This window comes from Dipteris shenzhenensis, chromosome 24 (genome assembly GCF_047967505.1).
Source record: "Dipteris shenzhenensis isolate YYH24624 ecotype China chromosome 24, Dip_SZ_1.0, whole genome shotgun sequence".
NCBI lineage: Eukaryota > Viridiplantae > Streptophyta > Polypodiopsida > Gleicheniales > Dipteridaceae > Dipteris > Dipteris shenzhenensis.
This window is the reverse complement of record NC_141619.1, coordinates 36,005,977-36,018,930: the sequence shown is the minus strand read 5'-3', so window position 1 is coordinate 36,018,930 and position 12,954 is coordinate 36,005,977.

Here is a 12,954-nt window from a genome sequence, read left to right as displayed (position 1 = left end):
CAATATTCTACGAGAGTATTGAGAACCTTGAAACTCTTCCACTCCTAAGAGAACATCACTCATTGGGACATCTTGCATGGCTTTCACAAATCCACAACCTTGATTGACACCAGGTTTGTTAATATGCATGAACTCATCCACACTTGACAAGACATCACTATTGAAACCTTTGCCCTTCTCACTGTGCAAGAATTCATCCACCCTAGATAAGGCTTCGCTTCTAAATTCATTTTGTTTCTTGGAACCAATGATCTCATCCACTCTAGATAAGATGTCACTTCTATAATTGAGTATATTGAAATCATCCACATTTGAAGTGATAGAGCCTGGCACATGGGCACGCTTTTTAGGTCCTTTGATATTGTAGTATACGTTGTCTTTATCATTGAAAACCACGTGCCTCTTTCTCATGTTTAAAAATTCCATGCTCCATCTCATATTCTTGCCTACCTCATAGTAGGGATCACATAAGGATGTTATGTTATCAACCATACCATCATCAGTGGCTTTTAGAATCCTCATCTGCGCAAATGACCATTGCTCCACTTGTTCAAATCCCAATACTTCACCTTCTGCTACAATCTTATTTGCAAATGATCTCATTTGTAAAATGTCCCCTATAGTAAAATCCAAGGTGGTGCACTTTGTATTCTTGATAATGTCTGTTGCATAAGTCTCATCTTTGTCCCATGCTATAAATGATTTGTTGGATGTATTGTAGGGCATAACATCTCCAAGTGTTTCCATATCTCCACATTTATACTTTAGCTCAACATGTGCACTAAGAATCTTTGATACAGTAACTGCCACCTTATCTTCGCCAAGTCTTCGAAAGTGGCAAAGTGAATTGGGATCACTATCATGGATTGTAGCAAATGCAACTACTTCTCTTTGCGACATAAAATCACATCCATCCTTGGAACAAAATCTATAGCCATCTCCTTTGTGAGAGTCCTTCGCAAGCAAGCTGTAGTAGCAACAATTACATAAATATTAGTCTCTTTTTTATAATCTACTCATTTATTATAATTTTTAATTAGTACTTAATTTATTGGTGGGAGAAGTTATCCGATCAAGTACTCATCAGATGGACATGCCAAGTTATCCTTTGCATGGATAATCAAGCATTAAATACTATTTTTGCTCTAGTGTCATGCACATCCGTAAAAAAACATGAGCCTTCTAGGTATGTTATCCAATCAAGCACTAATGGGATGCGCGTGCCACTTTGTATGTAAGTCAATTCCACCGAGTTGAGGTGTACAAAAAGTTTTGTGCCCATCGGATATGCTTTTCATGGTCCATCGAGCATTAAATACTATTTTTTCTCCTGTCATGCACATCCGTAAAAAAAACACGCTGCTAGGTGTGTTATCCGATCAAGTACTTATGCGATGGGAATGCCACTTTGCATGTAAGTCAATTCCACCTGGTTGAAGCTGTGTGCAAATTATTGTGCCCATCCAATATGCTTTGCATTGTCGATCAAGCATAACACACTGTTTCTGCCTTACTGTCATGCACAACCATATAAAAACACGGCCATAGGTGTGTTATTCAAATAAGTACTTATTAGATGGGGGCTCCACTTTGCACGCAAGTCCGTTTTAACTACGTTGAGGTGCGTGCAAAGTATTGTCACCATCGGATATGATTTGCATGGTCGATCACGCATTATACACCATTTTTCCCCTAATGATATGCACATTCGTAAAAAAACATGCCATTAGGTGTGTTATCTGACCAAGTACTTATCGGATGGGTGTGCCTCATTGAGAACATTTCAATACCACCTAGGTTGAGGTGTACAAAAAGTTTTGTGCCCATCGGATATCCTTTGCATGGTCAATCGAGCATTAAATACTATTTTTACTCTAGTGTCATGCACATCCGTCAAAAAACACGCTGCTAGGTATGTTATCCGATCAAGCACTTATGGGATGGGCATGCCACTTTGCATGTAAGTTGATTCTACCTAGTTGAAGGTGTGTGCAAAGTATTGTGCCCATCGGATATGCTTTGCATTGTCGATCAAGCATAAAACACCGTTTTTGTCTTAGTGTCATGCACATTCGTCAAAAAACGCAGTCCTAGATGTGTTATTCAAACTAGTACTTATTGGATGGGGGCTCCAGTTTGCACGCAAGTCTATTTCAACTAGGTTGAGGTGTGCGCAAAGTATTGTCACCATCGGATATGATTTGCATGGTCGATCACGCATTATACACCGCTTTTTCCCTAGTGGTATGCACATTCGCAAAAAAACATGCCCTGTATGTTATCTGACCAAGTACTTATCGGATGGGTGTGCCTCTTTGACAAAATTTTAATACCACCTAGGTTGAGGTATAAGAAAAGTATTATGCCCATCGGATATGCTTTGCATGGTCAATCGAGCATTAAAAACCATTTTTTCCTTAGTGTCATGCACATCTGTAAAAAAACACGCTGCTAGGTGTGTTATCCGATCAAGAACTTATGCGATGGGAATGCCACTTTGCATGTAAGTGAATTCCACCTAGTTGAAGGTGTGTGCAAAGTATCGTGCCCATCCGATATGCTTTGCATGGTTGATCGAGCATTAATTACCATTTTTGCCTTAGTGCCATGCACATCCGTAAAAAAACACGCTGCTAGGTGTGTTATCTGATCAAGCACTTATGCGATGGGCGTGCCACTTTGCATGTAAGTCAATTACACCTAGTTGAAGGTGTGTGCAAAGTATTGTGTTCATCGGACGGATATGCTTTGCATTGTTGATCAAGCATAACACACCGTTTCTGCCTTAGTGTCATGCATAACCATATAAAAACACGGCCATAGGTGTGTTATTCAAATAAGTACTTATCAGATGGGGGCTCCACTTTGCACACAAGTTTGTTTCAACTACGTTGAGGTGCATGCAAAGTATTGTCACCATCGGATATGATTTGCATGGTCGATCACGCATTATACACCATTTTTTCCCTAATGATATGCACATCCGCAAAAAAACACGCCATTAGGTGTGTTATCTGACCAAGTACTTATCGGATGGGTGTGCCTCATTGAGAAAATTTCAATACCACCTAGGTTGAGGTGTAAGAAAAGTTTTGTTCCCATCGGATATCATTTGCATGGTCGATCGAGCATTAAATACTTTTTTTACTCTAGTGTCATGCACATCCGTCAAAAAACACGCTGCTAGGTATGTTATCCGATCAAGCACTTATGGGATGGGCGTGCCACTTTGCATGTAAGTTGATTCTACCTAGTTGAAGGTGTGTGCAAATTATTGTGCCCATCGGATATGCTTTGCATTGTCGATCGAGCATTAAATATCATTTTTGCCTTGATGCCATGCACATCCGTAAAAAAACACGCTGCTAGGTGTGTTATCTAGTCAAGAACTTATGTGATGGGCGTGCCACTTTGCATGTAAGTCAATTCCGCTTGGTTTAAGCTGTGTGCAAAGTATCGTGCCCATAGGATATGCTTTGCATGGTCGATCGAGCATTAAATACCATTTGCGCCTTAGTGCCATGCACATCCGTAAAAAAACACGCTGCTAGGTGTGTTATCCGATCAAGCACTTATGCGATGGGAATGCCACTTTGCATAATAGTCAATTCCACCTAGTTGAAGGTGTGTTCAAAGTCTCGTGCCCATCCGATATGCTTTGCATGGTTGATTGAGCATTAAATACCATTTTTGCCTTAGTGCCATGCACATCCGTAAAAAAACACGCTGCTAGGTGTGTTATCTAATCAAGCACTTATGCGATGGGCGTGCCACTTCGCATGTAAGTCAATTCCACCTAGTGGAAAGTGTGTGCAAAGTATTGTGCCCATCGGATATGCTTTGCATTGTCGATCAAGCATAACACACCGTTTTTGCCTTAGTGTCATGCACAACCATATAAAAACACGGCCATAGGTGTGTTATTCCAATAAGTACTTATCAGATGGGGGCTCCACTTTGCACGCAAGTCCATTTTAACTACATTGAGGTGAGTGCAAAGTATTGTCACCATAGGATATGATTTTCATGGTCGATCACGCATTATACACCATTTTTTTCCTAATGATATGCACATCCGCAAAAAAACACGCCATTAGGTGTGTTATCTGACCAAGTACTTATCGAATGGCTGTGCCTCATTGAGAACATTTTAATACCACCAAGGTTAAGGCATACAAAAATTTTTGTGCCCATCGGATATCATTTGCATGGTCGATCGAGCATTAAATACTATTTTTGCTCTAGTGTCATGCACATCCGTCCAAAAACACGCTGCTAGGTATGTTATCCGATCAAGCACTTATGGGATGCACGTGCTGCTTTGCATATAAGTCTATTCCACCTAGTTGAAGGTGTGTGAAAAGTATCGTGCCCATTGGATATGCTTTGCATGGTGGATCGAGCATTAAATGCCATTTTTGCCTTAGTGCCATGCACATCCGTAAAAATACACGCTGCTAGGTGTGTTATCTGACCAATTACTTATCGGATGGGTGTGCCTCATTGCGAACATTTCAATATCACCTAGGTTGAGGTGTACGAAAAGTTTTGTGCCCATCGGATATGCTTTGCATGGTCGATTGAGCATTAAATACTATTTTTGCTCTAGTGTCATGCACATCCGTCAAAAAACACGCTGCTAGGTATGTTATCCGATCAAGAACTTATGGGATGGGCGTGCCACTTTGCATGTAAGCCGATTCCACCTAGTTGAAGGTGTGTGCAAAGTATTGTGCCCATCGGATATGCTTTGCATTGTCGATCAATCATAAAACACCGTTTTTGCCTTGGTGTCATGCACAACCCTGAAAAAACACGGTCCTAGGTGTATTATTCAAACTAGTACTTATCGGATGGGGGCTCCAGTTTGCACGCAAGTCTGTTTTCACTAGGTTGAGGTGTGTGCAAAGTATTGTCACCATCGGATATGATTTCCATGGTCGATCACGCATTATACACCGTTTTTTTCCTAGTGGTATGCACATCCGCAAAAAAACATGCCCTTAGGTATGTTATCTGACCAAGTACTTATCGGATGGGTGTGCCTCTTTGACAACATTTTAATACCACCTAGGTTGAGGTATAGGAAAAATATTATGCCCATCGGATATGCTTTGCATGGTCGATCGAGCATTAAATACCATTTTTGCCTTAGTGCCATGCACATCCGTAAAAAAACACGCTACTAGGTGTGTTATCCGATCAAGCACTTATGCGATGGGAATGCCACTTTGCATGTAAGTCAATTCCACCTAGTTGAAAGTGTGTGCAAAGTATCGTGCCCATCGGATATGCTTTACATGGTCGATCGAGCATTAAATACCATTTTTGCCTTAGTGCCATGCACATCCGTAAAAAAACACACTGTTATGTGTGTTATCTGATCAAGCACTTATGCGATGGGCGTGCCACTTTGCATGTAAGTCAATTCCACCTAGTTTAAGGTGTGTACAAAGTATTGTACCCATCGGATATGCTTTGCATGGTCGATCGAGCATTAAATACCATTTTTGCTCTAGTGTCATGCACATCCGTCAAAAAACACGCTGCTAGGTATGTTATCCAATCAAGCACTTATGGGATGGGTGTGCCACTTTGCATGTAAGTCAATTCAACCTAGTTAAAGGTGTGTTCAAAGTATCGTGCCCATCGGATATGCTTTGCATGGTCGATCGAGCATTAAATACCATTTTTGCCTTAGTGCCATGCACATCCAAAAAAAAACACGCTGCTAGGTGTGTTATCTGATCAAGCACTTATGCGATGGGCGTGCCACTTTGCATGTAAGACAATTCCACCTAGTTGAAGGTATGTGCAAAGTTTTTTGCCCATCGGATATGCTTTGCATTGTCGATCAAGCATAACACACCGTTTTTGCCGTAGTGTCATGCACAACCATATAAAAACACGGCCATAGGTGTGTTATTCAAATAAGTACTTATCAGATGGGGGCTCCACTTTGCACTCAAGTCCGTTTTAACTACGTTGAGTTGCATGCAAAGTATTGTCACCATCGGATATTATTTGCATGGTTGATCACACATTATACACCATTTTTTCCCTAATGATATGCACATCCGCAAAAAAACACGCCATTAGGTGTGTTATCTGACCAAGTACTTATCGGATGGGTGTGCCTCATTGAGAAAATTTTAATACTACCCAGGTTGAGGTGTACGAAAAGGTTTGTGCCCATCGGATATCCTTTGCATGGTCGATCGAGCATTAAATACTATTTTTGCTCTAGTGTCATGCACATCCGTCAAAAAACACAGTGCTAGGTATGTTATCCGATCAAGAACTTATGGGATGGGCGTGCAACTTTGCATGTAAGTCGATTTCTTCTATTTGAAGGTGTGTGCAAAGTATTGTGCCCATCGGATATGCTTTGCATTGTCGATCAAGCATAAAACACCGTTTTTGCCTTGGTGTCATGCACAACCATGAAAAAACACGGTCCTAGGTGTGTTATTCAAACTAGTACTTATCGGATGGGGGCTCCAGTTTGCACGCAAGTCCATTTCAACTAGGTGTGTGCAAAGTATTTTCACCATCAGATATGATTTGCATGGTCGATCACGCATTATACACCCTTTTTTCCCTAGTGGTATGCACATCCGCAAAAAAACACGCCCTTAGGTATGTTATCTGACCAAGTACTTATCCGATGGGTGTGCCTCTTTGAAAACATTTTAATGCGACCTAATTTGAGGTATAGGAAAAGTATTATGCCCATCGGATATGCTTTGCATGGTCGATCGAGCATTAAATACCATTTTTGCCTTAGTGCCATGCACATCCGTAAAAAAACACGCTACTAGGTGTGTTATCCGATCAAGCATTTATGCGATGGGAATACCACTTTGCATGTAAGTCAATTCCACCTAGTTGAAGGTGTGTGCAAAGTATCGTGCCAATCGGATATGCTTTGCATGGTCAATCGAGCATTAAATACCATTTTTGCCTTAGTGTCATGCACATCCGTAAAAAAACACACTTCTACGTGTGTTATCTGATCAAGCACTTATGCGATGGGCGTGCCAATTTTCATGTAAGTCAATTCCACCTAGTTGAAGGTGTGTGCAAAGTATTGTGCCCATCGGATATGCTTTGCATGGTCGATCGACCATTAAATACTATTTTTGCTCTAGTGTCATGCACATCCGTAAAAAAACACGCTGATAGGTATGTTATCCAATCAAGAACTTATGGGATGGGCGTGCCACTTTGCATGTAAGTGAATTCCACCTAGTTAAAGGTGTGTGCAAAGTATCGTGACCATCGGATATGCTTTGCATGGTCGATCGAGCATTAAATACCATTTTTACCTTAGTGCCATGCACATCCGTAAAGAAACACGCTGCTAGGTGTGTTATCTGATCAAGCACTTATGGAATGGGCGTGCCACTTTGCATATAAGTCAATTCCACCTATTTTAAGGTGTGTGCAAAGTATTGTGCCCATCGGATATGCTTTGCATTGTCGATCAAGCATAAAACACCGTTTTTGCCTTGGTGTAATGCATAACCATGAAAAAACACGGTCCTAGGTGTGTTATTCAAACTAGTACACTTATCGGATGGGGGCTCCAATTTGCACGCAAGTCTGTTTCAACTATGTTGAGGTGTGTGCAAAGTATTGTCACCATCGAATATGATTTGCATGGTCGATCACGCATTATACACCGTTTTTTCCCTAGTGGTATGCACATCTGCAAAAGAACATGCCCTTGGGTATGTTATCTGACCAAATACTTATTGGATGGGTGTGCCTCTTTGAAAACATTTAAATACCACCTAGGTTGAGGTATAGGAAAAGTATTATGCCTATCTAATATGCTTTGCATGGTCGATCGAGCATTAAGTACCATTTTTGCCTTAGTGCCTTGGACATCCGTAAAAAAACACATTGCTAGGTGTGTTATCCGTTCAAGCACTTATGCGATGGGAATGCCACTTTGCATGTAAGTCAATTCCACTTAGTTAAAGGTGTGTGCAAAGTATTGTGCCCATCGGATATGCTTTGCATTGTCGATCAAGCATAACACACCGTTTCTGCCTTAGTGTCATGCACAACCATATAAAAACACGGCTATAGGTGTGTTATTCAAATAAGTACTTATCATATGGGGGCTCCACTTTGCACGCAAGTCTGTTTTAACTACGTTGAGGTGCGTGCAAAGTATTGTCACCATCCGATATGATTTGCATGGTCGATCACGCATTATACACCATTTTTTCCCTAATGATATGCACACCTGCAAAAAAACACGCCATTAGGTGTGTTATCTGACCAAGTACTTATCGGATGGGTGTGCCTCATTGAGAAAATTTCAATACCACCAAGGTTGAGGCATACGAAAAGTTTTGTGCCCATCGGATATCCTTTGCATGATCGATCGAGCATTAAATACTATTTTTGCTCTAGTGTCATGCACATCCGTCAAAAAACACACTGCTAGGTATGTTATCCGATCAAGAACTTATGGTATGGGCGTGCCACTTTGCATGTAAGTCGATTCCACCTAGTTGAAGGTGTGTGCAAAGTATTGTGCCCATCGGATATGCTTTGCTTTGTCGATCAAGCATAAAACACCGTTTTTTCCTTGGTGTCATGCACAACCATGAAAAAACACGGTCCTAGGTGTGTTATTCAAACTAGTACTTATCGGATGGGGGCTTCAGTTTGCACGCAAGTTTATTTCAACTAGCTTGAGGTGTGTGCAAAGTATTGTCACTATCGGATATGATTTGCATGGTCGATCACATATTATACACCGTTTTTTCCCTAGTGTTATGCACATCCACAAAAAAACACGCCCTTGGGTATGTTATCTGACCAAGTACTTATCGGATGGGTGTGCCTCTTTGACAACATTTTAATACCACCTAGGTTGAGGTATAGGAAAAGTATTATGCCCATCGGATATGCTTTGCATGGTCGATCGAGCATTAAATACCATTTTTGCCTTAGTGCCATGCACATCCGTAAAAAAACACGCTGCTAGGTGTGTTATCCGATCAAGCACTTATGCGATGGGAATGCCACTTTGCATGTAAGTCAATTCCACCTAGTTGAAAGTGTGTGCAAAGTATCGTGCCCATCGGATATGCTTTGCATGGTCGATCGAGCATTAAATACCATTTTTGCCTTAGTGCCATCCACATCCGTAAAAAAACACACTGCTATGTGTGTTATCTGATCAAGCACTTACGCGATGGGCGTGCCACTTTGCATGTAAGTCAATTCCACCTAGCTGAAGGTGTGTGCAAAGTATTGTACCCATCGGATATGCTTTGCATGGTCGATCGAGCATTAAATACCATTTTTGCTCTAGTGTCATGCACATCCGTCAAAAAACACGCTGCTAGGTATGTTATCCAATCAAGCACTTATGGGATGGGTGTGCCACTTTGCATGTAAGTCAATTCAACCTAGTTAAAGGTGTGTTCAAAGTATCGTGCCCATCGGATATGCTTTGCATGGTCAATCGAGCATTAATTACCATTTTTGCCTTAGTGCCATGCACGTTCGTAAAAAAACACACTGCTAGGTGTGTTATCTGATCAAGCACTTATGCGATGGGCGTGCCACTTTGCATGTAAGTCAATTACACCTAGTTGAAGGTGTGTGCAAATTTTTTTGCCCATCGGATATGCTTTGCATTGTCGATCAAGCATAACACACCGTTTTTGCCGTAGTGTCATGCACAACCATATAAAAACACGGCTATAGGTGTGTTATTCAAATAAGTACTTATCAGATGGGGGCTCCACTTTGAAATCAAGTCCGTTTTAACTACGTTGAGGTGCGTGCAAAGTATTGTCACCATCGGATATTATTTGCATGGTCGATCACACATTATACACCATTTTTTCCCTAATGATATGCACATCCGCAAAAAAACACGCCATTAGGTGTGTTATCTGACCAAGTACTTATCGGATGGGTGTGCCTCATTGAGAACATTTCAATACCACCCAGGTTGAGGCATACAAAAAGTTTTGTGCCCATCGGATATCCTTTGCATGGTCGATCGAGCATTAAATACTGTTTTTGCTCTAGTGTCATGCACATCCGTCAAGAAACACAGTGCTAGGTATGTTATCCGATCAAGAACTTATGGGATGGGCGTGCCACTTTGCATGTAAGTCGATTCCACCTAGTTGAAGGTGTGTGCAAAGTATTGTGCCCATCAGATATGCTTTGCATTGTCGATCAAGCATAAAACACCGTTTTTGCCTTGGTGTCATGCACAACCATGAAAAAACATGGTCCTAGGTGTGTTATTCAAACTAGTACTTATTGGATGGGGGCTCCAGTTTGCACGCAAGTCCGTTTCAACTAGGTTGAGGTGTGTGCAAAGTATTTTCACCATTAGATATGATTTGCATGGTCGATCACGCATTATACACCGGTTTTTCCCTGATGGTATGCACATCCGCAAAAAAACATGCCCTTGGGTATGTTATCTGACCAAGTACTTATTGGATGGGTGTGCCTCTTTGACAAAATTTTAATACGACCTAAGTTGAGGTATAGGAAAAGTATTATGCCCATCGAATATGCTTTGCATGGTCGATCGAGCATTAAATACCATTTTTGCCTTAGTGCCATGCACATCGGTAAAAAAACACGCTGCTAGGTGTGTTATCCGATCAAGCACTTATGCGATGGGAATGCCACTTTGCATGTAAGTGAATTCCACCTAGTTGAAGGTGTGTGCAAAGTATCGTGCCCATCAAATATGCTTTGCATGGTCGATCGAGCATTAAATTCCATTTTTGCCTTAGTGCCATGCACATCCGTAAAAAAACACGCTGCTAGGTGTGTTATGTGATCAAGCACTTATGCGATGGGCGTGCCACTTTGCATGTAAGTCAATTCCACCTAGTTAAAGATGTGTGCAAAGTATCATGCCCATTGGATATGCTTTGCATTGTCGATCAAGCATAACACACTGTTTTTGCCTTAGTGTCATGCACAACCATATAAAAACACGGCCATAGGTGTGTTATTCAAATAAGTACTTATCAGAGGGGGGCTCCAATTTGCACTCAAGTCCGTTTTAACTACATTGAGGTGCGTGCAAAGTATTGTCACCATCGGATATGATTTGCATGGTCGATCACGCATTATACACCATTTTTCCCCTAATGATATGCACATCCACAAAAAAACACGCCATTAGGTGTGTTATCTAACCAAGTACTTATCGGATGGGTGTGCCTCATTGAGAATATTTCAATACCACCTAGGTTGAGGTGTACGAAAAGTTTTGTGCCCATCGAATATCCTTTGCATGGTCGATCGAGCATTAAATACTATTTTTACTCTAGTGTCATGCACATCCGTCAAAAAACACGCTGCTAGGTATGTTATACGATCAAGCACTTATGGGATGGGCATGCCACTTTGCATGTAAGTTGATTCTACCTAGTTGAAGGTGTGTGCAAAGTATTGTGCCCATCGGATATGCTTTGCATTGTCGATCAAGCATAAAACACCGTTGTTGCCTTAGTGTCAATGCACAATCGTCAAAAAACACGATCGTAGGTGTATTTTTCAAACAAGAACTTATTGGATCGGGATGCCACTTTGCACACAAGTCAATACTGCCTAGGTTGAGGAACGTGTAAAGTCTTGTGTCCATTGGATATGCTTTGCATAGTCCGTCTCACATGATACACCATTTTGTTGCTAGTGTTATGCACAATCGTCATAAAATATGTTTGGAGGTGTGTTATCCGAACAAGTACTTATGAGATGGGTGCACCACTTTGTATGCAAGTCAATAAGACCTAGGTTGAGGAGTGTACAAAGTTTTGTGCCCATCGGAGAAATGTAGATGCGATAATATTAGAAAATTCTCGGTATATGTATATGTGTGTGTGTGTAGCAAACAATTTTGACACAAAGTAAACACCTAGTGCACAAATTATGCACTTCATACCTTGAGTAAATAAGCTTGTTGATGAGGATAAATATGCCCTTGAATAAAAGCACAGTTGTTGTATGACCACAATAGGATTGCTTTGACACCTGTGATTTTGCCCATATGTAAGTTTACAAATAGTATAAAAAATCATATAATAATATATTAATAGTTTGCAAATGTGTATAGCAAGTGAGTAATGGGAAGTGGAAGTGGGAATGAGGAGGGAGGAGTGGAATAGGATAGGGAAGTAATAAGGGTGTATGATAATAAGTATAAAAAATAGTATAATAATATATTAATAGTTTTCAAATGGCAAGTGAGTAATGGGAAGTGGAAGTGAGAGTGGGGAGGGAAGAATGGAATGGGAGAGGGGAAGGTAATAGGGGAGTAGGCTAATAAGGGAGTGAAATGAGTGAGGGAGTTAATAGGGGATGAAAAAGAGGAGGGTGAGATGGGGAAATATGGGATTTTGGGAAATGGGAGGGGTATGGGACGTGGTGGAAATGTGGGATGGGAGTGGTGGCAATGGGGAGGAAGAAGAAATGGACGGATGGGAGGAGGGCTAATGGATGAGGGATGGGGGTCCAATAGGAGAGGGGGAGTAATGGGAGCCACTGGGAGAGGAGATAAATGAAAAGCCAATAGGAGAGAGGGGAGGAATGGAAAGCCAATAGGAGAGGAGGAGGAAAACCTAATTTTTCTTATATATAGTCTTCCTTCTTCATTCATTCTCCCCTCATTTCATTCACTGAAGCAAGAAAGCAAGAAAGCAAGGACGATCAAGAGAGTAAGGAAGGAAGAGCAAGAAAGCAAGAAAGAGCAAACTTACAAACTTTTTCCAGGTACTTGCAAACTTTTTTTTCTAGTTTCTTTTTTAAAATTTGAAGAGAGAGGAACTAGAGAGAGAAAGGTTCAGGGGAGGAGAAGAAGAGGATGGAGGGAAGGGAGGAGGAAGGGAGGCAGAGGGTGGGGCTGAGTAGAGGAAGGAAAGGAGGAGGGAGGGGGGGAAGGGAGAC